We start from the raw sequence: 22,508 nt of genomic DNA, 5'->3' as shown, positions 1-22,508 counted from the left end.
TCATTTCATGCAAAGCATTTGATTCCCATGTGTGGCACATTTGGCTATGTATACAATATCCCAACTCGTACATGGCAAAGTCCAAAGAACATGAAGTTGATATGACATTGCTTACAACCTATGCCCCATCTACATAAAGCAACATATCAAATTTAAAACAAATCCATCGATTGGGAGTCAAGATAATTACAACAAAATTGGGATGAACAGAATAATAGACAAAAAATGACCAATGGAATTACAGACAGACAGACAATTTACTCCAATATATCACCCATTTATTGAGTAGGGGAATGATTATTGTGTAGTGAATATATCTCATTATTGGTTGCATGGAAATTATAGAGCCAATTTTTTATGCCTTTTTGCAAAATGAAGACTTTACTGAAAAGCAGCCATTGCTAATTTTTGAAGGCTGGCTCAGTGAGAGACCGAACCCATGCTCTTGAACATTGCTGTCACTAAACTAAGAATGTTCAGGATAGATGGATTTCACTGACTGGATATACAGTTTATTCACATTTCTCCAACATTTTAATTTTTCTCACTTTGAGTTACACATTTTATTACAAACACATCAAGTTATTGCATATAGCATTAGATAAAAAAAAAACAATACAGTTTTAAGGGTATAACCAAATGCTGACCACTTAAATTCTACAATTATTTAAATCATCACAATTATTGTAGAGTGGATAATATTTTTATCATTTTGATTGATTGAATGATTGCAACTCAGAATCAATTTGCATATTTTGTATTTGTTCAGTCCAAATCACCTTCATGAATAATGACTCTAACCAATTATATAATTCATGATTGTTTGTTTAACATCCAGCAGCAAACATTTCATGAAAGATGAGAATAAGTTGTAACAAAGTTCTACCATTTAAAAAATTGACATGGACAATTGAAATGCTGGAATCTGTAAGAAACAGGCAAATAGAAAAATAATGAATCAAGCTCAGAAGAAACTCAGAATTTTGACAATGTGAGCACAAAGCTTACTGTATTTTCTATTGAAGAAGAATTGACAGTTTGTTTGTCTTAGATTGTCAGAGGATGCAGAAAAACAGTTCAAAAGTTACAATAGAACAAGAGGGTTAAAAGTGAGTTACCTCCCTTTGATGATGAAAATTGCAATGCAGTTCATATAAATTCATAACTTGAATTACTGACACTAAAAAAATAAACAAATGCCATTTCTCCCTTTAAGATAAAATTTTGAATAGTATTTCATGGAAAGACTTGCGTGATTTTTTTTTCACCATGATTCATTCACTGCCTGATTCTAACAGGGAGTAGCACTTTAAATAGATCAATGAACCATGTTAGCTGAATCAGTCTACAATCCATCTGTTCATTAAATCATCTTCTACACTAACTTCATTATTAACTCATCAAATGATTCCTAAAGAAAATTCATAAACATTTAATGAATGCATTCATATGAAATAGAATTGTATAAAGTCATCTTCTTACGGAATATATAACTTGCAAGTTTTACCTCTGAAAAAAATAAGATAATATATGCTGTACAGTATCTGAACCAATCTTTGCAACTATAATTGCGAACCATCATTGATCATCAACTGGTTTCTGATCAGTCATAGATCCATCAATTGGATCAGTTCATGATCGATGATCAATGAATGATCACAATTTTAGTTGCACGTATTGGTTCAGGTATTGTATGATTGCAAATGAAACAGCCATCCACCAAAAGTCAAGCAACTAACAATTAAACTTCTACAGGTCATCTGGGAATGGGGAACTACAGTATAACAGGCATGACTACATTATACCAGATTTGGAAAATGATGGTTCAAAATAGTGTAGGTCTAAGGTACGGGACCATCCATTTAAGATACAGGAATTTTAATATTACATTTAACAATTAGTCATAAGTTGTTACCAGTAAGTCACAAAATTTTAGATTTATTATGACTTCAAAGCAATTTTTTGTGAAAAGGACTACAAGACCATCAGTACGCAACATTAAATCTCTAATGGGGACCTTTGGTTTACATTAAATCTCTAATGGGAACCTTTGGTTTACATTGGGTGGATTTTTGTTTGAAATCTACAAAGGCCCTGAACCTTAAAAAGCAAATTTGAACCCCTGCTTTTCTTATTGAAACAAACAGAAAGTTGTATGGAGTAATCTTATTCCTAGTGTAACAACAAAAACACTAACAATGAATTTCCCATCTATATAAAGTAACAATCATATACCACATGTATATAAAGTAACAATCATATGCCACATATATATAAAGTAACAATTACATACCACATCTATATAAAGTAACAATCATATGCCACATCTACATAAAGTAACAATCATATACCACATTTTAAACCAATCCTGCAAATGGCAGCCAAAATTTTTATTCAGAAAATTTTCTCTATTAATCCATGAAGTCCCACAAAACAGGAAGTTGAAGTTAGACAGCTACAAAAATTACTTACATTGATACCCCATTTATATATAGCTACATACCAAATTTGAAATCAAACAATCCATTGGAAGTTAGGCTAATTGTTATGAAATTTAGATGGACAGAATGGTGGATACAGACTGGCAGTGTGACTCTAACCTACCACCCACTATCTAGTAGAGATAGGATGTTTACCAGTGTGACTCTAACCTACCACCCACTATCTAGTAGAGATAGGATGTTTTCCAGTGTGACTCTAACCTACCATCCACTAGTTAGTAGAGACAGGATGTTTTCCAGTGTGACTCTAACCACCCACTATCTAGTAGAGATAGGATGTTTTCCAGTGTGACTCTAACCACCCACTATCTAGTAGAGATAGGATGTTTTCCAGTGTGACTCTAACCACCCACTATCTAGTAGAGATAGGATGTTTTCCAGTGTGACTCTAACCACCCACTATCTAGTAGAGATAGGATGTTTTCCAGTGTGACTCTAACCTACCACCCACTAGCTGGTAGAGATAGGATGTTTTCCAGTGTGACTCTAACCTACCACCCACTATCTAGAAGAGATAGGATGTTTTCCAGTGTGACTCTAACCTACCATCCACTAGTTAGTAGAGATAGGATGTTTTCCAGTGTGACTCTAACCACCCACTATCTAGTAGAGATAGGATGTTTTCCAGTGTGACTCTAACCTACCACCCACTAGTTAGTAGAGATAGGATGTTTACCAGTGTGACTCTAACCTACCACCCACTAGCTGGTAGAGATAGGATGTTTACCAGTGTGACTCTAACCACCCACTAGCTGGTAGAGATAGGATGTTTTCCAGTGTGACTCTAACCTACCACCCACTATCTAGTAGAGATAGGATGTTTACCAGTGTGACTCTAACCTACCACCCACTATCTAGTAGAGATAGGATGTTTACCAGTGTGACTCTAACCTACCATCCACTATCTAGTAGAGATAGGATGTTTTCCAGTGTGACTCTAACCTACCACCCACTATCTAGTAGAGATAGGATGTTTTCCAGTGTGACTCTAACCTACCACACACTACCTAGTAGAGATAGGATGTTTTCCAGTGTGACTCTAACCTACCACCCACTAGTTAGTAGAGATAGGATGTTTACCAGTGTGACTCTAACCTACCACCCACTATCTAGTAGAGATAGGATGTTTTCCAGTGTGACTCTAACCTACCACCCACTATCTAGTAGAGATAGGATGTTTTCCAGTGTGACTCTAACCTACCACCCACTAGTTAGTAGAGATAGGATGTTTACCAGTGTGACTCTAACCTACCACCCACTATCTAGTAGAGATAGGATGTTTTCCAGTGTGACTCTAACCTACCACCCACTATCTAGTAGAGATAGGATGTTTTCCAGTGTGACTCTAACCTACCACCCACTAGTTAGTAGAGATAGGATGTTTACCAGTGTGACTCTAACCTACCACCCACTATCTAGTAGAGATAGGATGTTTTCCAGTGTGACTCTAACCTACCACCCACTAGTTAGTAGAGATAGGATGTTTTCCAGTGTGACTCTAACCTACCACCCACTATCTAGTAGAGATAGGATGTTTTCCAGTGTGACTCTAACCTACCACCCACTAGTTAGTAGAGATAGGATGTTTTCCAGTGTGACTCTAACCTACCACCCACTAGCTGGTAGAGATAGGATGTTTACCAGTGTGACTCTAACCTACCATCCACTAGTTAGTAGAGATAGGATGTTTTCCAGTGTGACTCTAACCTACCACCCACTATCTAGTAGAGATAGGATGTTTTCCAGTGTGACTCTAACCTACCACCCACTAGCTGGTAGAGATAGGATGTTTTCCAGTGTGACTCTAACCTACCATCCACTAGTTAGTAGAGATAGGATGTTTTCCAGTGTGACTCTAACCTACCACCCACTATCTAGTAGAGATAGGATGTTTTCCAGTGTGACTCTAACCTACCACCCACTATCTAGTAGAGATAGGATGTTTTCCAGTGTGACTCTAACCTACCACCCACTAGTTAGTAGAGATAGGATGTTTTCCAGTGTGACTCTAACCTACCACCCACTAGCTAGTAGAGATAGGATGTTTACCAGTGTGACTCTAACCTACCACCCACTATCTAGTAGAGATAGGATGTTTTCCAGTGTGACTCTAACCTACCACCCACTAGCTGGTAGAGATAGGATGTTTTCCAGTGTGACTCTAACCTACCATCCACTAGTTAGTAGAGATAGGATGTTTTCCAGTGTGACTCTAACCTACCACCCACTATCTAGTAGAGATAGGATGTTTTCCAGTGTGACTCTAACCTACCACCCACTAGCTGGTAGAGATAGGATGTTTTCCAGTGTGACTCTAACCTACCACCCACTATCTAGTAGAGATAGGATGTTTACCAGTGTGACTCTAACCTACCACCCACTATCTAGTAGAGATAGGATGTTTTCCAGTGTGACTCTAACCTACCACCCACTAGCTGGTAGAGATAGGATGTTTTCCAGTGTGACTCTAACCTACCACCCACTATCTAGTAGAGATAGGATGTTTTCCAGTGTGACTCTAACCACCCACTAGCTGGTAGAGATAGGATGTTTTCCAGTGTGACTCTAACCTACCACCCACTAGCTGGTAGAGATAGGATGTTTTCCAGTGTGACTCTAACCTACCATCCACTATCTAGTAGAGATAGGATGTTTTCCAGTGTGACTCTAACCTACCATCCACTATCTAGTAGAGATAGGATGTTTTCCAGTGTGACTCTAACCACCCACTAGCTAGTAGAGATAGGATGTTTTCCAGTGTGACTCTAACCTACCATCCACTATCTAGTAGAGATAGGATGTTTTCCAGTGTGACTCTAACCTACCACCCACTATCTAGTAGAGATAGGATGTTTTCCAGTGTGACTCTAACCTACCACCCACTAGCTGGTAGAGATAGGATGTTTTCCAGTGTGACTCTAACCTACCACCCACTATCTAGTAGAGATAGGATGTTTTCCAGTGTGACTCTAACCACCCACTATCTAGTAGAGATAGGATGTTTTCCAGTGTGACTCTAACCTACCATCCACTATCTAGTAGAGATAGGATGTTTTCCAGTGTGACTCTAACCACCCACTATCTAGTAGAGATAGGATGTTTACCAGTGTGACTCTAACCTACCATCCACTATCTAGTAGAGATAGGATGTTTTCCAGTGTGACTCTAACCACCCACTATCTAGTAGAGATAGGATGTTTACCAGTGTGACTCTAACCTACCATCCACTAGTTAGTAGAGATAGGATGTTTTCCAGTGTGACTCTAACCTACCATCCACTATCTAGTAGAGATAGGATGTTTTCCAGTGTGACTCTAACCTACCACCCACTAGCTGGTAGAGATAGGATGTTTACCAGTGTGACTCTAACCACCCACTATCTAGTAGAGATAGGATGTTTTCCAGTGTGACTCTAACCACCCACTATCTAGTAGAGATAGGATGTTTACCAGTGTGACTCTAACCTACCACCCACTAGCTGGTAGAGATAGGATGTTTTCCAGTGTGACTCTAACCTACCATCCACTAGTTAGTAGAGATAGGATGTTTTCCAGTGTGACTCTAACCTACCATCCACTATCTAGTAGAGATAGGATGTTTTCCAGTGTGACTCTAACCACCCACTATCTAGTAGAGATAGGATGTTTTCCAGTGTGACTCTAACCTACCACTCACTTGCTAGTAGAGATAGGATGTTTTCCAGTGTGACTCTAACCTACCACCCACTATCTAGTAGAGATAGGATGTTTTCCAGTGTGACTCTAACCTACCACCCACTAGTTAGTAGAGATAGGATGTTTACCAGTGTGACTCTAACCTACCACCCACTAGCTAGTAGAGATAGGATGTTTACCAGTGTGACTCTAACCATCCACTAGTTAGTAGAGATAGGATGTTTTCCAGTGTGACTCTAACCTACCACCCACTAGCTAGTAGAGATAGGATGTTTTCCAGTGTGACTCTAACCACCCACTATCTAGTAGAGATAGGATGTTTACCAGTGTGACTCTAACCTACCACCCACTAGCTAGTAGAGATAGGATGTTTTCCAGTGTGACTCTAACCTACCACCCACTATCTAGTAGAGATAGGATGTTTTCCAGTGTGACTCTAACCTACCACCCACTAGCTAGTAGAGATAGGATGTTTTCCAGTGTGACTCTAACCTACCACCCACTATCTAGTAGAGATAGGATGTTTTCCAGTGTGACTCTAACCTACCACCCACTAGCTAGTAGAGATAGGATGTTTTCCAGTGTGACTCTAACCTACCACCCACTATCTAGTAGAGATAGGATGTTTTCCAGTGTGACTCTAACCACCCACTATCTAGTAGAGATAGGATGTTTACCAGTGTGACTCTAACCTACCATCCACTAGTTAGTAGAGATAGGATGTTTTCCAGTGTGACTCTAACCTACCATCCACTATCTAGTAGAGATAGGATGTTTTCCAGTGTGACTCTAACCACCCACTAGCTAGTAGAGATAGGATGTTTTCCAGTGTGACTCTAACCTACCATCCACTATCTAGTAGAGATAGGATGTTTTCCAGTGTGACTCTAACCTACCACCCACTATCTAGTAGAGATAGGATGTTTTCCAGTGTGACTCTAACCTACCACCCACTAGCTAGTAGAGATAGGATGTTTACCAGTGTGACTCTAACCTACCACCCACTATCTAGTAGAGATAGGATGTTTTCCAGTGTGACTCTAACCTACCACCCACTAGCTGGTAGAGATAGGATGTTTTCCAGTGTGACTCTAACCTACCATCCACTATCTAGTAGAGATAGGATGTTTTCCAGTGTGACTCTAACCTACCACCCACTATCTAGTAGAGATAGGATGTTTTCCAGTGTGACTCTAACCTACCACCCACTATCTAGTAGAGATAGGATGTTTTCCAGTGTGACTCTAACCACCCACTAGCTAGTAGAGATAGGATGTTTTCCAGTGTGACTCTAACCTACCATCCACTAGTTAGTAGAGATAGGATGTTTTCCAGTGTGACTCTAACCTACCATCCACTATCTAGTAGAGATAGGATGTTTTCCAGTGTGACTCTAACCTACCACCCACTATCTAGTAGAGATAGGATGTTTACCAGTGTGACTCTAACCTACCACACACTACCTAGTAGAGATAGGATGTTTTCCAGTGTGACTCTAACCTACCATCCACTAGTTAGTAGAGATAGGATGTTTACCAGTGTGACTCTAACCTACCACACACTACCTAGTAGAGATAGGATGTTTACCAGTGTGACTCTAACCTACCACCCACTATCTAGTAGAGATAGGATGTTTTCCAGTGTGACTCTAACCTACCACCCACTATCTAGTAGAGATAGGATGTTTACCAGTGTGACTCTAACCTACCATCCACTAGTTAGTAGAGATAGGATGTTTACCAGTGTGACTCTAACCTACCATCCACTAGTTAGTAGAGATAGGATGTTTACCAGTGTGACTCTAACCTACCACCCACTAGCTAGTAGAGATAGGATGTTTACCAGTGTGACTCTAACCTACCACACACTACCTAGTAGAGATAGGATGTTTTCCAGTGTGACTCTAACCTACCATCCACTAGTTAGTAGAGATAGGATGTTTTCCAGTGTGACTCTAACCTACCACACACTACCTAGTAGAGATAGGATGTTTTCCAGTGTGACTCTAACCTACCACACACTACCTAGTAGAGATAGGATGTTTACCAGTGTGACTCTAACCTACCACCCACTATCTAGTAGAGATAGGATGTTTACCAGTGTGACTCTAACCTACCACCCACTATCTAGTAGAGATAGGATGTTTTCCAGTGTGACTCTAACCTACCACACACTACCTAGTAGAGATAGGATGTTTTCCAGTGTGACTCTAACCTACCACTCACTTGCTAGTAGAGATAGGATGTTTTCCAGTGTGACTCTAACCTACCACCCACTATCTAGTAGAGATAGGATGTTTTCCAGTGTGACTCTAACCATCCACTATCTAGTAGAGATAGGATGTTTTCCATTCACAAAATCATATTTAAATAAAATGAGATAATTTTTTACTATCAAACATTGACAAAGACATATGTATTTTTTCAGTACACAGCCAATATGCTTTCAAAGGAAACTTCAGACAGTTCCTATTTTCTTAGAAGAAACTGTGACATATCCATGATGTATAGTTATCTCAAACATTTGACAACCATTATACTACAATTTTTCGTTGTCTCAGACACACTGAGAATACAAATTGTTCTATCATTGAGCTACTGAGTTTATATGAAATTCAGAAATTTGCCATTATTTAATCAACAAATAATTATGTTTGGAGCATAATTTCACTTATTCAGCAATTATACTAGTATCTGATATTTCTCCATAAACTTGGGCTTCAAAATCACTTTTTTTTTATTTTGGAAGGGGGGTCATGAATCCAAAAAAAAATCAGCATAAGGGTACTCAGATGGTCTTCTAGTACAGCATGGGGGTACTCAGGTAGTCCTACCTTACAGCTTATGGGTACTCAGGTAGTCTACCTTTAAAGCATGTGAGTACTCAGATAGTCTTATAATACAGCATGGGGGTACTAAGGTAGTCCTTAACAGTATGGAGGTACTCAGATAGTCTTATAATACAGCATGGGGGTACTAAGGTAGTCCTTAACAGTATGGAGGTACTCAGATAGTCTTATAATACAGCATGGGGGTACTAAGGTAGTCCTTAACAGTATGGAGGTACTCAGATAGTCTTATAATACAGCATGGGGGTACTAAGGTAGTCCTTAACAGTATGGAGGTACTCAGATAGTCTTATAATACAGCATGGGGGTACTAAGGTAGTCCTTAACAGTATGGAGGTACTCAGATAGTCTTATAATACAGCATGGGGGTACTAAGGTAGTCCTTAACAGTATGGAGGTACTCAGATAGTCTTATAATACAGCATGGGGGTACTAAGGTAGTCCTTAACAGTATGGAGGTACTCAGATAGTCTTATAATACAGCATGGGGGTACTAAGGTAGTCCTTAACAGTATGGAAGTACTCAGATAGTCAAACTTTTCATAATTGGATTACCCAAGTAGTCATTCTTTTCAGCAGAGGGTACTCAGGCAATCATATGTTACAGCATAGGGGTACACAGGTAGTCATATAGTACACCAGGGAGTACTCAGGTAATCATATAGTACAGCAAGGGAGTACTGAGGTAGTTATATTGTATGGGGAGATCTTTTTTAATAATTTAATTTTGTACACTATCAAAACATTTATCAATATGGAATTCTAATCACTAGAATGAAAAAACCATCGAAGTTTCAGGAAAATTGGTGCTGATGTTTTGGTACAGTACAAAATGTTAATGGCAGACAGACGGACAGACAGACAACAGTCTGCCTGCAAAAGAATTTCTACACCATTTAATTGGAAGCTGATAATTTCCTACTTTGGCAAGATTAATTAAACATATTGCACCAATTACACATAGTATTATTTCACTTAACTTTCAATAACAAATTGTAATCTGCAATGCACATATCTAATTACTGAATATGCATTATAAACCGACTAATTTGGTGTTGCTTTCCCAAACATTTCTTCTCTCCGTCTTCATGACTCCATACAAGGAGATTCCAAACTTAATTCAGAATTCTGAGCTTATAATTTGGAATTCCATAATAACTATTCTGTAATTGTACTTGATTTGGAAAAAGTTTGGAAAACAAGGACTTATAAATTATATTATTTGGAAACAGTCAAACAATGTTTGGAAACTAAGGTACTTTGAAATTTTTCACTGGAGGCCTTTTCATAGACATGACATACCACTGTTTTGTTCCATTGATTACAACTGTTACAAATCAGATTACAATGAACTTCATCGGTTGTTCAAATTAAATTAAACAGATAATTCCGTCATCATGATTGATGACTCTTGGAGGTTATACCAAGTTAGAAGTACATAAAACACCCAGAGGATCATGAATCCATTCACAGCTCCTGAATCTTTGTTGAAATTTACGTAAAGGAACAGAATTTGTGCTATACAAGTCCAGACAGTTAAATCAATCATCAGAGACAGTGTATACACAGGAAACAGGGACAGTGTATATACACAGGAATCAGTGACAGTGTATACACAGGAAACAGGGACAGTGTATACACAGAAAACAGAGACAGTGTATACACAGGAAACAGGGACAGTGTATACACAGGAAACACGGACAGTGTATACAAAAAAAACAGAGACAGTGAATACACAGGAATCAGAGACAGTGTATACAAAGGAAACAGGGACAGTGTATACACAGGAAACACGGACAGTGTATACAAAAAAAACAGAGACAGTGAATACACAGGAATCAGAGACAGTGTATACAAAGGAAACAAATATTTTCCCAACTGTATCATTAACAGAAAGTTCTTATGTGTTGGAAATGAAAGATGCACAAAATGGTGCAATGGATGATGAAGTATTGCAGTCTCAGGAAGTCTTACAAAAAACAAGTATTCTGAGAGTTTTCCATGGCAATACAAAGTCCCTTAGTGGGAGAAAGTCATGTTGAGAAGAACAAAATGCAAACTTCATGCAAAATTTGTTAATGAGAAAGCCAGCACTCCACAGTATTGTAGAACTGCCTAATTTCGGTCTTGTAATCTGAAGCTTTGTAACATTTATCACTTTAAAAAATTGTCAAGCATCTGTAAATCTATATATTTAGAAATAGCTCAAGCCAAGGCCTTCAGGATGCAGTAAAAAATTTCTGGAATAAAATTACCCACAGCATATAGGGTTACCATAGAAACCATGCAAAAGTATTCGAAAATTTGCAAAAAAGTTCATAAAATCAGGTTTAAAAATATCAAATTTCCCGCAAAATATCTGAAATTTTTATTTCAATCCCTGAAACTGTTCAAACTTTTCCCTTCAAAAACCCCTTCCTCATATGGGCATCGCCGGTTAGATTTTGAGCTATTTCACTTTGTAATCCACTTATTAAATTTAGCATGGTAAAAAAATGACTTACTTTCACTTTCACAATGAAGTCAAATTGTCATTGAAAAAAAGCCCCTTCAACATTGAAAATATATAAAACATTGCAAAATACTTTTAAAAGTCCCCTTTTTTCAGAAAATGTTATATCAACAATAGATTCTTCATTTTTAATCACTAAAGCAACCACCGTTTTCCATTTATGTCATTTTTCATCCCTAGCCAAAAGTGCGAAACTAAACTAAACTGTGGAGTGCTGGCTTAAGCAGAATGCAATATTAAATATTGTAATTTTCTAGTTATTTCTTGAAAGCTTACCTTCTTACGAGTAAAATGATACCAAATTTATCATAATTGGACAATTGATAACAATTTTAGAGGCATTCTCATACTAGGCTATCTCCTCGTCATTAGTGGAGAACTTTCCTTATACCTAAGTGCAGATATGCATTTCACTGTTTTGCTATAATCATCTTTTAAATGAAAATTTCCACTTAAAACATACAAAATCACAACCCATATGTACTTATAAACCCTAAAATTTGGGGTTTTGTAAGCTTTTAACACAGGTTTTATGCCAAAATAGTGCATTTGAAGCTCATCACATGAAAAATCACAGAAATCTGAAAGAACTGAAAACCAAATACTAAAAAGTCCACTCCAGGTCTAAGGTTATTAAACCTTTGCTTATTGTGCACTTAAAAGTTGCCTGGTTAACTATTTTACATGTAACCTGCACAAATATTTAGCTTTTAAAAATATATTTCATTCTTTGTGATGGCAAGAGCCATATTCACACATGAATCAGTTCAATGATTGTTTTGTTAACTTTGCAAAAAATCTGCATACTTGGTTGCTAGGGACTTATTAGCTAACAACAACATAGGTCCATACCATAAGTTACATTGTTTTAACCCTTGTATCAAAGCATAGCATAAAAACACTAGTTTCTAAGATGTAAAGCAATTTTTTAAATGTGTAGGGGTATAGGCAGCTCCCTTTAAGCCAGCACTCCACAGTATTGTAGAACTGCCTAATTTCGGTCTTGTAATCTGAAGCTTTGTAACATTTATCACTTTAAAAAATTGTCAAGCATCTGTAAATCTATATATTTAGAAATAGCTCAAGCCAAGGCCTTCAGGATGCAGTAAAAAATTTCTGGAATAAAATTACCCACAGCATATAGGGTTACCATAGAAACCATGCAAAAGTATTCGAAAATTTGCAAAAAAGTTCATAAAATCAGGTTTAAAAATATCAAATTTCCCGCAAAATATCTGAAATTTTTATTTCAATCCCTGAAACTGTTCAAACTTTTCCCTTCAAAAACCCCTTCCTCATATGGGCATCGCCGGTTAGATTTTGAGCTATTTCACTTTGTAATCCACTTATTAAATTTAGCATGGTAAAAAAATGACTTACTTTCACTTTCACAATGAAGTCAAATTGTCATTGAAAAAAAGCCCCTTCAACATTGAAAATATATAAAACATTGCAAAATACTTTTAAAAGTCCCCTTTTTTCAGAAAATGTTTTATCAACAATAGATTCTTCATTTTTAATCACTAAAGCAACCACCGTTTTCCATTTATGTCATTTTTCATCCCTAGCCAAAAGTGCGAAACTAAACTAAACTGTGGAGTGCTGGCTTAAGCAGAATGCAATATTAAATATTGTAATTTTCTAGTTATTTCTTGAAAGCTTACCTTCTTACGAGTAAAATGATACCAAATTTATCATAATTGGACAATTGATAACAATTTTAGAGGCATTCTCATACTAGGCTATCTCCTCGTCATTAGTAGAGAACTTTCCTTATACCTAAGTGCAGATATGCATTTCACTGTTTTGCTATAATCATCTTTTAAATGAAAATTTCCACTTAAAACATACAAAATCACAACCCATATGTACTTATAAACCCTAAAATTTGGGGTTTTGTAAGCTTTTAACACAGGTTTTATGCCAAAATAGTGCATTTGAAGCTCATCACATGAAAAATCACAGAAATCTGAATGAACTGAAAACCAAACACTAAAAAGCCCACTCCAGGTCTAAGGTTATTAAACCTTTGCTTATTGTGCACTTAAAAGTTGCCCGGTTAACTATTTTACATGTAACCTGTGCAAATATTTAGCTTTTAAAAATATATTTCATTCTTTGTGATGGCAAGAGCCATATTCAAACATGAATCAGTTCAATGATTGTTCTGTTAACTTTGCAAAAAATCTGCATAATTGGTTGCTAGGGACTTCTTAGCTAACAACAACATAGGTCCATACCATAAGTTACATTTTTTTAACCCTTGTATCAAAGCATAGCATAAAAACACTAGTTTCTAAGAAGTAAAGCAATTTTTTAAATGTGTAGGGGTATAGGCAGCTCCCTTTAAGCAGAATGCAATATTAAATATTGTAATTTTCTAGTTATTTCTTGAAAGCTTACCTTCTTACGAGTAAAATGATACCAAATTTATCATAATTGGACAATTGATAACAATTTTAGAGGCATTCTCATACTAGGCTATCTCCTCTTCATTAGTGCAGAACTTTCCTTATACCTAAGTGCAGATATGCACTTCACTGTTTTGCTATAATCATCTTTTAAATGAAAATTTCCACTTAAAACATACAAAATCACAACCCATATGTACTTATAAACCCTAAAATTTGGGGTTTTGTAAGCTTTTAACACAGGTTTTATGCCAAAATAGTGCATTTGAAGCTCATCACATGAAAAATCACAGAAATCTGAGAGAACTGAAAACCAAATACTAAAAAGTCCACCCCAGGTCTAAGGTTATTAAACCTTTGCTTATTGTGCACTTAAAAGTTGCCTGGTTAACTATTTTACATGTAACCTGCGCAAATATTTAGCTTTTAAAAATATATTTCATTCTTTGTGATGGCAAGAGCCATATTCACACATGAATCAGTTCAATGATTGTTTTGTTAACTTTGCAAAAAATCTGCATACTTGGTTGCTAGGGACTTATTAGCTAACAACAACATAGGTCCATACCATAAGTTACATTGTTTTAACCCTTGTATCAAAGCATAGCATAAAAACACTAGTTTCTAAGATGTAAAGCAATTTTTTAAATGTGTAGGGGTATAGGCAGCTCCCTTTAAGCCAGCACTCCACAGTATTGTAGAACTGCCTAATTTCGGTCTTGTAATCTGAAGCTTTGTAACATTTATCACTTTAAAAAATTGTCAAGCATCTGTAAATCTATATATTTAGAAATAGCTCAAGCCAAGGCCTTCAGGATGCAGTAAAAAATTTCTGGAATAAAATTACCCACAGCATATAGGGTTACCATAGAAACCATGCAAAAGTATTCGAAAATTTGCAAAAAAGTTCATAAAATCAGGTTTAAAAATATCAAATTTCCCGCAAAATATCTGAAATTTTTATTTCAATCCCTGAAACTGTTCAAACTTTTCCCTTCAAAAACCCCTTCCTCATATGGGCATCGCCGGTTAGATTTTGAGCTATTTCACTTTGTAATCCACTTATTAAATTTAGCATGGTAAAAAAATGACTTACTTTCACTTTAACAATGAAGTCAAATTGTCATTGAAAAAAAGCCCCTTCAACATTGAAAATATATAAAACATTGCAAAATACTTTTAAAAGTCCCCTTTTTTCAGAAAATGTTTTATCAACAATAGATTCTTCATTTTTAATCACTAAAGCAACCACCGTTTTCCATTTATGTCATTTTTCATCCCTAGCCAAAAGTGCGAAACTAAACTAAACTGTGGAGTGCTGGCAAAAGTGTGGAAAACAGAGGTTGCAGTAAGTCCAAGGGCCATAACTCAGCATAAATTCAACAGATAAAATCTTGTCAATGTAAACAATGTACCAAAAATCAAATGTGTAACTGCATGCATGAAGAAAACGTGCAGAAAACTGAGTTTTTGCACTATTTTTCCAAGTCCAAGGGCCATAACTCAAAAAAAAAAAAACTACAGAGCAAAACACAATTCAATCTACATCTAAAACTTGTCATGGTTAAGCAATGTACCATATATTTAATGTATATCTGCACTCAGGAACAGAAAAAGCTGAAAACTACCAGGTAATTTATTGCATGCACTTTCTAAGTCCATGGATCACTACTTAGTGAAAAAATCAATGGGCTGGAACAAAATTCAAACTTGATCTGTTACTTGTCATGGAAAGCAAATTAATGTACCAAATATCAATTCAGAAATCAGAAGTAAACATCAGTTAAAAAAGGACAGTAATGGTAAATTCTGTATTTGAAAAAGCAGAATTCTGATTTAGAGAAGAAAAAATTGGGTCTGTTTTTTTCTATAAAAAAATACTATAATAGGTACCTCCACAAACTAAACATTTTAACTCATTTTCAATCACTAAAAATTAAGTATCTACAAAAATATCCCTAATATAAAAACAAAACAAAATTTAGTTGTAAACACTACAGAAATTAATATTCATAAATTCTAAGCTTAAACAAATCCATGACAAAACTCTATAGTAACAACTTGCATTACTAATGATACAATGGGATTCTATCAGAGACAAATCTATACATACAACACTGCAGTTATTCTATATGGATCAAAAACTGATTTGATTGGAGACGATCTCTCTGCACTTATTAATATGGTCGTAATCCATCACACACAATAACTAGAGCAATAAAAAATTCAGAGATTACAGAACATCTTCACATTGTAAGAGTCAACTGTGAAACAGATTTCAACATTTGATAGATAAACATAATGAATTTCAGAAATCTTTACAATTAAAAAAAGCCTCTTAACCATGGCATTGCAAAGTTTTTAACTGGTACTTTTAAGTAGTAGTCTTTGTAAGAATAACGCAAATATGTGATATACCCCGAAAAAGCTACACATTTTTATTCTTGTTATTAAGTTGCTTTATAGGTCTATATGATGAATATATATAATTATTCATTTCAATCTGTCTTCTCTTAGGAGATAATCCGCATTGAAAATTGAACAGTTTCTATTGTACTTTAGCATCATTCACAACATTTTATCTCCCTTTATTATAAATTCTACAGTACATTCTTCATTATATTTATCTCCTAAAAACAAGTGTTACATGAAAAACCACATGTTAATTTCAGTTTATTATAACATTTAAAACAAAATAACAAAAACAAAACATGATACTTATCTGGAGTGATACAGCATAACCAGTAGGAATTAAGACAAGACAAAGAATAATTTGCTCTATTTTATGGTGCTAGATATTTTATTAGCCAGTAGATGGACCTGTGACTAAGGTATAGATCATTTTCTTCCGTGTAATTTTCTTACTTAGCAAATTCATGAAAAAAAGATAATGGACCAATTCAGAAACTATATGGAGATTGCTATTTTTTATGACATTCCTCATTGGTCAAGACATGTTTTACAAGAATGCTGCAATGGTGCATGTTGTTAACGATGGAAGTTGAATTCCTTGTTATGTTCAAAAGAACAAAGATTAACATTTTCAGACATGTATATTAGACTAACATGTATAGATACAATACATAACAAACAATATAATGTTACAATACATTGAAGCCTAAGTATAATGTTATGTTACGAAGACTACGTCACTACATTTCTGAACTGGTCCATAATGGAATACCCACTACTGTTAAATAGAACAAATGAAAACAATTTTAGCAGGACAAAAGTTTAAACTTGAAAAAAACATTTTTAACTCTATGACCACTTTCAGTATAAATTAACAGAGCCTAAAATAGTCTATTTATCATCAATAAAACATCTCATTCAAGTCAAAGTGAATGCCTTTGTTGACCTAAAAAATCCTGAAGCACAGCATGTGATTATACCACCATTTCATCTTGACCTTTGACCTATGACTTGTTGATAAATAAGACTCTAGATTTGTCTAAAATCCACTGAAGGGTGTAGATTGCAGTGAGTTTCAGTTGGACAGGACAGACAAACAGACAGACAGTAGTTTTACTGTATTAACCACTGAAACAAAATGAACTCTGTTGGTAACTACCTGCTTTAAGTCAAATACAGGTGAGATCAAGCAGGCAACATGGCGGGAGAACTTAAACCCAAAGCTTTCCACTCGAGTTCCAGAACTTCACTTTTCAGCAAAGTTTTTCTCCAGATTTCTGAACTTTTCCAATAGACAGATTTACTCAAAGTTTTATCAACACAACTTCAAATAGCCATAGATATACCACAAGACAATTAATGTAAATCTTTGACTTTTAACACAATAACATATGGAAATTTTACTTAGAGAATAAAACAAACCACAGAAATCCATGAACAACAGTTCTGTAACAGAAACATAAAAAAAATCATCATTCAAAATTTGAGTTGTATGTCTAATTCAAGAAAGAAAAACCATTACCAACACTACCATGGTGGTCTGGTGGTAGTGTGTATGTCTCAACTACCATGGTGGTCTGGTGGTAGTGTGTAAGTCTCAACTAGGGGAAATTTTCTGGTGGTAGTGTGTATGTCTCAACTAGGGGAGGTGGTCTGGTGGTAGTGTGTATGTCTCAATTAGGGGAGGTGGTCTGGTGGTAGTGTGTATGTCTCATCTAGGGGAGGTGGTCTGGTGGTAGTGTGTATGTCTCATCTAGGGGAGGTGGTCTGGTGGTAGTGTGTATGTCTCAACTAGGGGAAGATTGTGGGTTAGACTCCTGGTCAAGTCACACCATAGACTTTAAAGATGATAATAACTGATTCTGTTATGCACGTGGCATATTGCAGCTTCTGTGACAGTTGGTTGTTTGAGTAACAGAATAATAAGTAGAGTGGGATGACCTGTCCACCAGTGGAATATTGCTTCTGTGAGTTACTGTGACGATTATCCACCAGTGGAATATTGCTTCTGTGAGTTACTGTGACGGTTACTTTGGTAACAGAATAATAAGTAGTGTGGGATGAGCTGTCCACCTGTGGAGTATTGCTTTTGTGAGTTACTGTGACAGTTGGTTTGTAACAGAATAATAAGTAGTGTGGGATGACCTGTCCACCAGTGGAGTATTGCTTTTGTGAGTTACTGTGATGATTGGTTGGTTTGGTAACAGAATAATGAGAAGAGTGGGATGACCTGTCCACCAGTGGCGTATTGCTTCTGTGAGTTACTGTTACGGTTGGTTGTTTCAGTAACAGAATAATGAGTAGAGTGGGATGATTATTCAGTAACAGAATAATGAGTGGGTTAGACTCCTGGTCACACCATAGACTTTAAAGCTGATAATAACTGATTCTGTTATGCACGTGGCATATTGCAGCTTCTGTGACAGTTGGTTGTTTGAGTAACAGAATAATAAGTAGAGTGGGATGACCTGTCCACCAGTGGAGTATTGCTTCTGTGAGTAACTGTGACGGTTGGTTCGGTAACAGAATAATAAGTAGTGTGGAATGACCTGTCCACCAGTAGAGTGTTGCTTCTGTTAGCTTGCATAATAAAGATCTGCCTTTCTGTGTTGGACTAATAGGTCTGTTCCATTTATCAAACATTGTCAAGAAATATCTGCCATAAGAATTTAAACCTCAATCAAGAAATCAATCTTTCCTGTAGGAGCACAAATTCATATTGGTTACATACATAGTATTTAGTTATACCACTTGTATAACAGGGAGCTTAAATCTAATTTTGTTGGCAAAACATAATTCAGATTTCATTATGAAAAGGTCTTCGAGACTTTCATTTTTTGGGGTCAAGTAATAAACTATAGATTTCTGAAAAATCATCCATTATTCAAACATAAAATTGATGGTGATCATTTGTTTATTACCAGGAAGCATTAGTTTCCACCTGGTGTCCCGTCAAAATTGTTTAAAAAATCAACAATGTCTCATTTTTCTTTGAGTCATCAAGTTAAAGCCTTACAGGGTGTTGTTGATTAAAAACACTTGTCCATATCTGTGTAATGGATGTTTTTTTTCCAAATCTCAAAAAGCTGTTTTTCATTGAAACAATCTTTTACACTATAATTTCAACTGAATTAAAATTAAATTTTTTCGTCTTAGAAGAATTAAAATCTAGAATAGAAATATTAATTTGTAAGTTATGTTATTTATTATAGCTCACATTTCAATAAACAAATGTAGGGGAGAATTTCCATTGGCATTACTTTTCACGAAAAAAAGATTATGTTTCTGTGAAAAAAAATGCATGTTTCCAAGAATAAAAATATTACTTTACTGAAAAAAAATGATACTTTTCCACGAATAGAAATAGTATTATATAATATAAAAAATATTAAAGCAAGTGAAATGTCCGTTCACAGACGACCATTGTTCCGTGCTCAGCAAAGGGGACGTGGAAGTAGGTCTTTGATTTCTTTGTCATAAGAAAGCTAATCCGAAAAAAGCATCAGCCATTTGCCAATGACTGAGTCTTTCTCTTTGTATTCTGTACTTAGACCAGTTGATTGTATTATTTGCCACCAACTTTGCCCTAACAACTGATTGTAGCAGTGGGAAATTTTTCAGTTACGGCTTTGTGTAATATACAGTGTGCCAGGCACAAGATTTAAATATCCCAATATCCAAGCATTGATCAGCAAATGCCACATTTTACTATAGCACTCTTCAGTTTTCCCTGTTTTTCGACAAGTAAATCTACAGGTAAATTCTCCAATTCGTAATATTTCTTATTCCCTGGAAGCGTAATCTTTTAATTTTTTGGAAAAGTAGAAATCAAAATTTTTTAAACTCCTGGAAACAAAATATCCCCAAACGAAGATAATCTTAGCAATTTGTAAAATAATACATGTAACAACATTAGAAGTCAAGAGAACAAATTTATCTTACTGACATTTTCAAATATTTCTTAATAGTACAACAGTTAAGAAGAAGTCAAATCTACAAGGTACACAAACAGACAGACAGACAAACTAACAGATAAAGATGCTACCCCTAACAACAAAACTGAAGTCACATGACATCAATACATATACACAGGAAATATTGTTAAAATTAATGTGAAATTAGCATGATTTTACATGTGAAGGCTAGATACACCTCAATTTCATGTGAATACTGTCAAAAACTTTATTTCAAAAATTCAGGTGAAATTCATGTAAACATCATGTAAAATTATTTTGCCTGTGATATATTTATCACTCTGTTGAGCAATTTAGGATGACAAAATCAGAACATTTTAATAAATGAAAAGATCTCTCCCATTCAAGGCCAATAATTAAAATTCTAACTTCCAGAAGTGGGGTAACTAAATTTCTTCCAGAAATATACCCCCATTTTACATTTTCAAAGTTAATACATATTTCATGGAAGAGATTAGATTCTCCTTCAGCCTATTCTTGATTTAAACAGCTTCTCTACACTCGAAGGTTATATACAAATTATAACATGCTCGTTAAAACTCTCATGTTGAAAAGTAGATACTGGTAAATAAATTAAACTACTTATTCAGTTACTGGATGACAATCTATATATATAAAAAACCTTCCTTTAAAACCTGCATCATAATGATTGGACAGAATGATTGGACAGAATGTCCTTTTTATAGATTTTTACTCCTGGTTACCTGCATTTGGATTCACTGAAGTACTTTGGAGAATGCATTGAAATATAACCATGTTAAGACCAGTAAAAGTATTCAATTACCTATTTTGCAGTAAGTTTAAAACATGAAAAATAGTACCCATGTAATTGACTTCCAACACTATATAAGGCTCATCATTCTTTGAAACTGTGAGAATTAATACCTGCGAATATGTTCACATGAAAGAATCCCAGAAAAGTTAATAAGTTAAAAGTTTATCAGAAAATTGGAAGCGGGTAAGCCAGACTGAAAGGGACGAGAATTCGGAACTCAGAAAATGATTATTTTTTACACTTATAAAATTAATCATTGATTGCATTACAATAGCTGATAATAATGTAATAAAAGTTTTTTTTGCAACTTAACAGGTGTTTCTATAAAAGTAGATGGTGCAACTGGTCCATGCTCCCAAGTTTTAGTAGAGTCTGATTTGCTCATTTACTTTTGTTATTTTGTATGTATTATTTTTGTTGTTTTATGTTCTTTGTTGTATGAGTCTGTTTTCCATGTCTGGTCTTTATCCTTGGATTACATTCTTTTGATTTCCACTTGAATCTTGGTTCCCTCGATTACTTTTTTACTTGATGTAAAATTGACAGTTAACTTACTCATACTATGTCATCAAACATAAACCTAACACCAAACTTAGATGCTGTAGTTTAACAAGTGCTTCTGGTAAGACTTGACAATTAAACAATCGTGACTGCTGATGCTTCCAAATTTTTTGGTCGATATTCTTCATACAACATTTTATTCAAATTGAAGAACCATCACCAGTTCACAACTATTGGAAAGCTATAAAATATGGATGAACATTTCCAGGTCATCAAGGTGTGACAATTTTAGAGAGGAAATTCCTGGATGTATGACTGGTCAAAATGATAAAGTAATTTTTGTCAAGTATGGAAGCAGAATGGGGCAGTGAGAGCATGTGGAGGTCTGAAGATCAGAACCACACTTTCCTTTCAAGACATTGGCTGAAAACTGTAAAAAAAAAAAAAAGTCATTTTCCCCTGTCAAGGGCAATAACTCTTATAAGGAGGCGTCTGACAAGTTTTATGCCTGAAGACTTTAGTAGTCCTAAAAATAAGGATTGTTTCAGATATTGAAAGAATTTGGCTAAACCAGCTTTGGAGATATATGCAAAAAACCACTGTCTGACCCCTATGTTCTATTTTTAGAAACAGTGACCACAGTTTCGACGGATCAAAAAACCTCACATTAGTTCTATGCAGGACACCCCTAGGAACACTCATACCAAGTTTTGTTTCAATGGGTAACATAGTGTCAGAGAATAAGATTTTTGAAAGAAAAAGCATTAAAAATAGCAAAAAATGTCAAAAAAGGGCAATAACTTTAACATGGCTGAAAAGAGTAAAATGAAAATTTGACTACAGATAGATCTCATCATGCTAAACATTTTTACTACCGTCAGAATTCGGCAAAATCTAACG

At 35.6% G+C, this 22,508-nt stretch overlaps 1 protein-coding gene across 10 annotated transcripts in view; it reads right to left on the bottom strand.

Moving 5' to 3' along the window:
• The window catches only part of LOC148613139 (synaptotagmin-7-like), a 185,115-nt gene that overhangs the window by 114,203 nt on the left and 48,404 nt on the right, over positions 1-22,508 (bottom strand). The window lies entirely within an intron of this gene.

Source organism: Perna viridis, chromosome 6 (genome assembly GCF_037379345.1).
Source record: "Perna viridis isolate PV_CMFRI_1.1 ecotype Kerala chromosome 6, ASM3737934v1, whole genome shotgun sequence".
NCBI classification, from domain to species: domain Eukaryota; kingdom Metazoa; phylum Mollusca; class Bivalvia; order Mytilida; family Mytilidae; genus Perna; species Perna viridis.
This window is presented reverse-complemented; position numbering and strand designations above follow the sequence as displayed.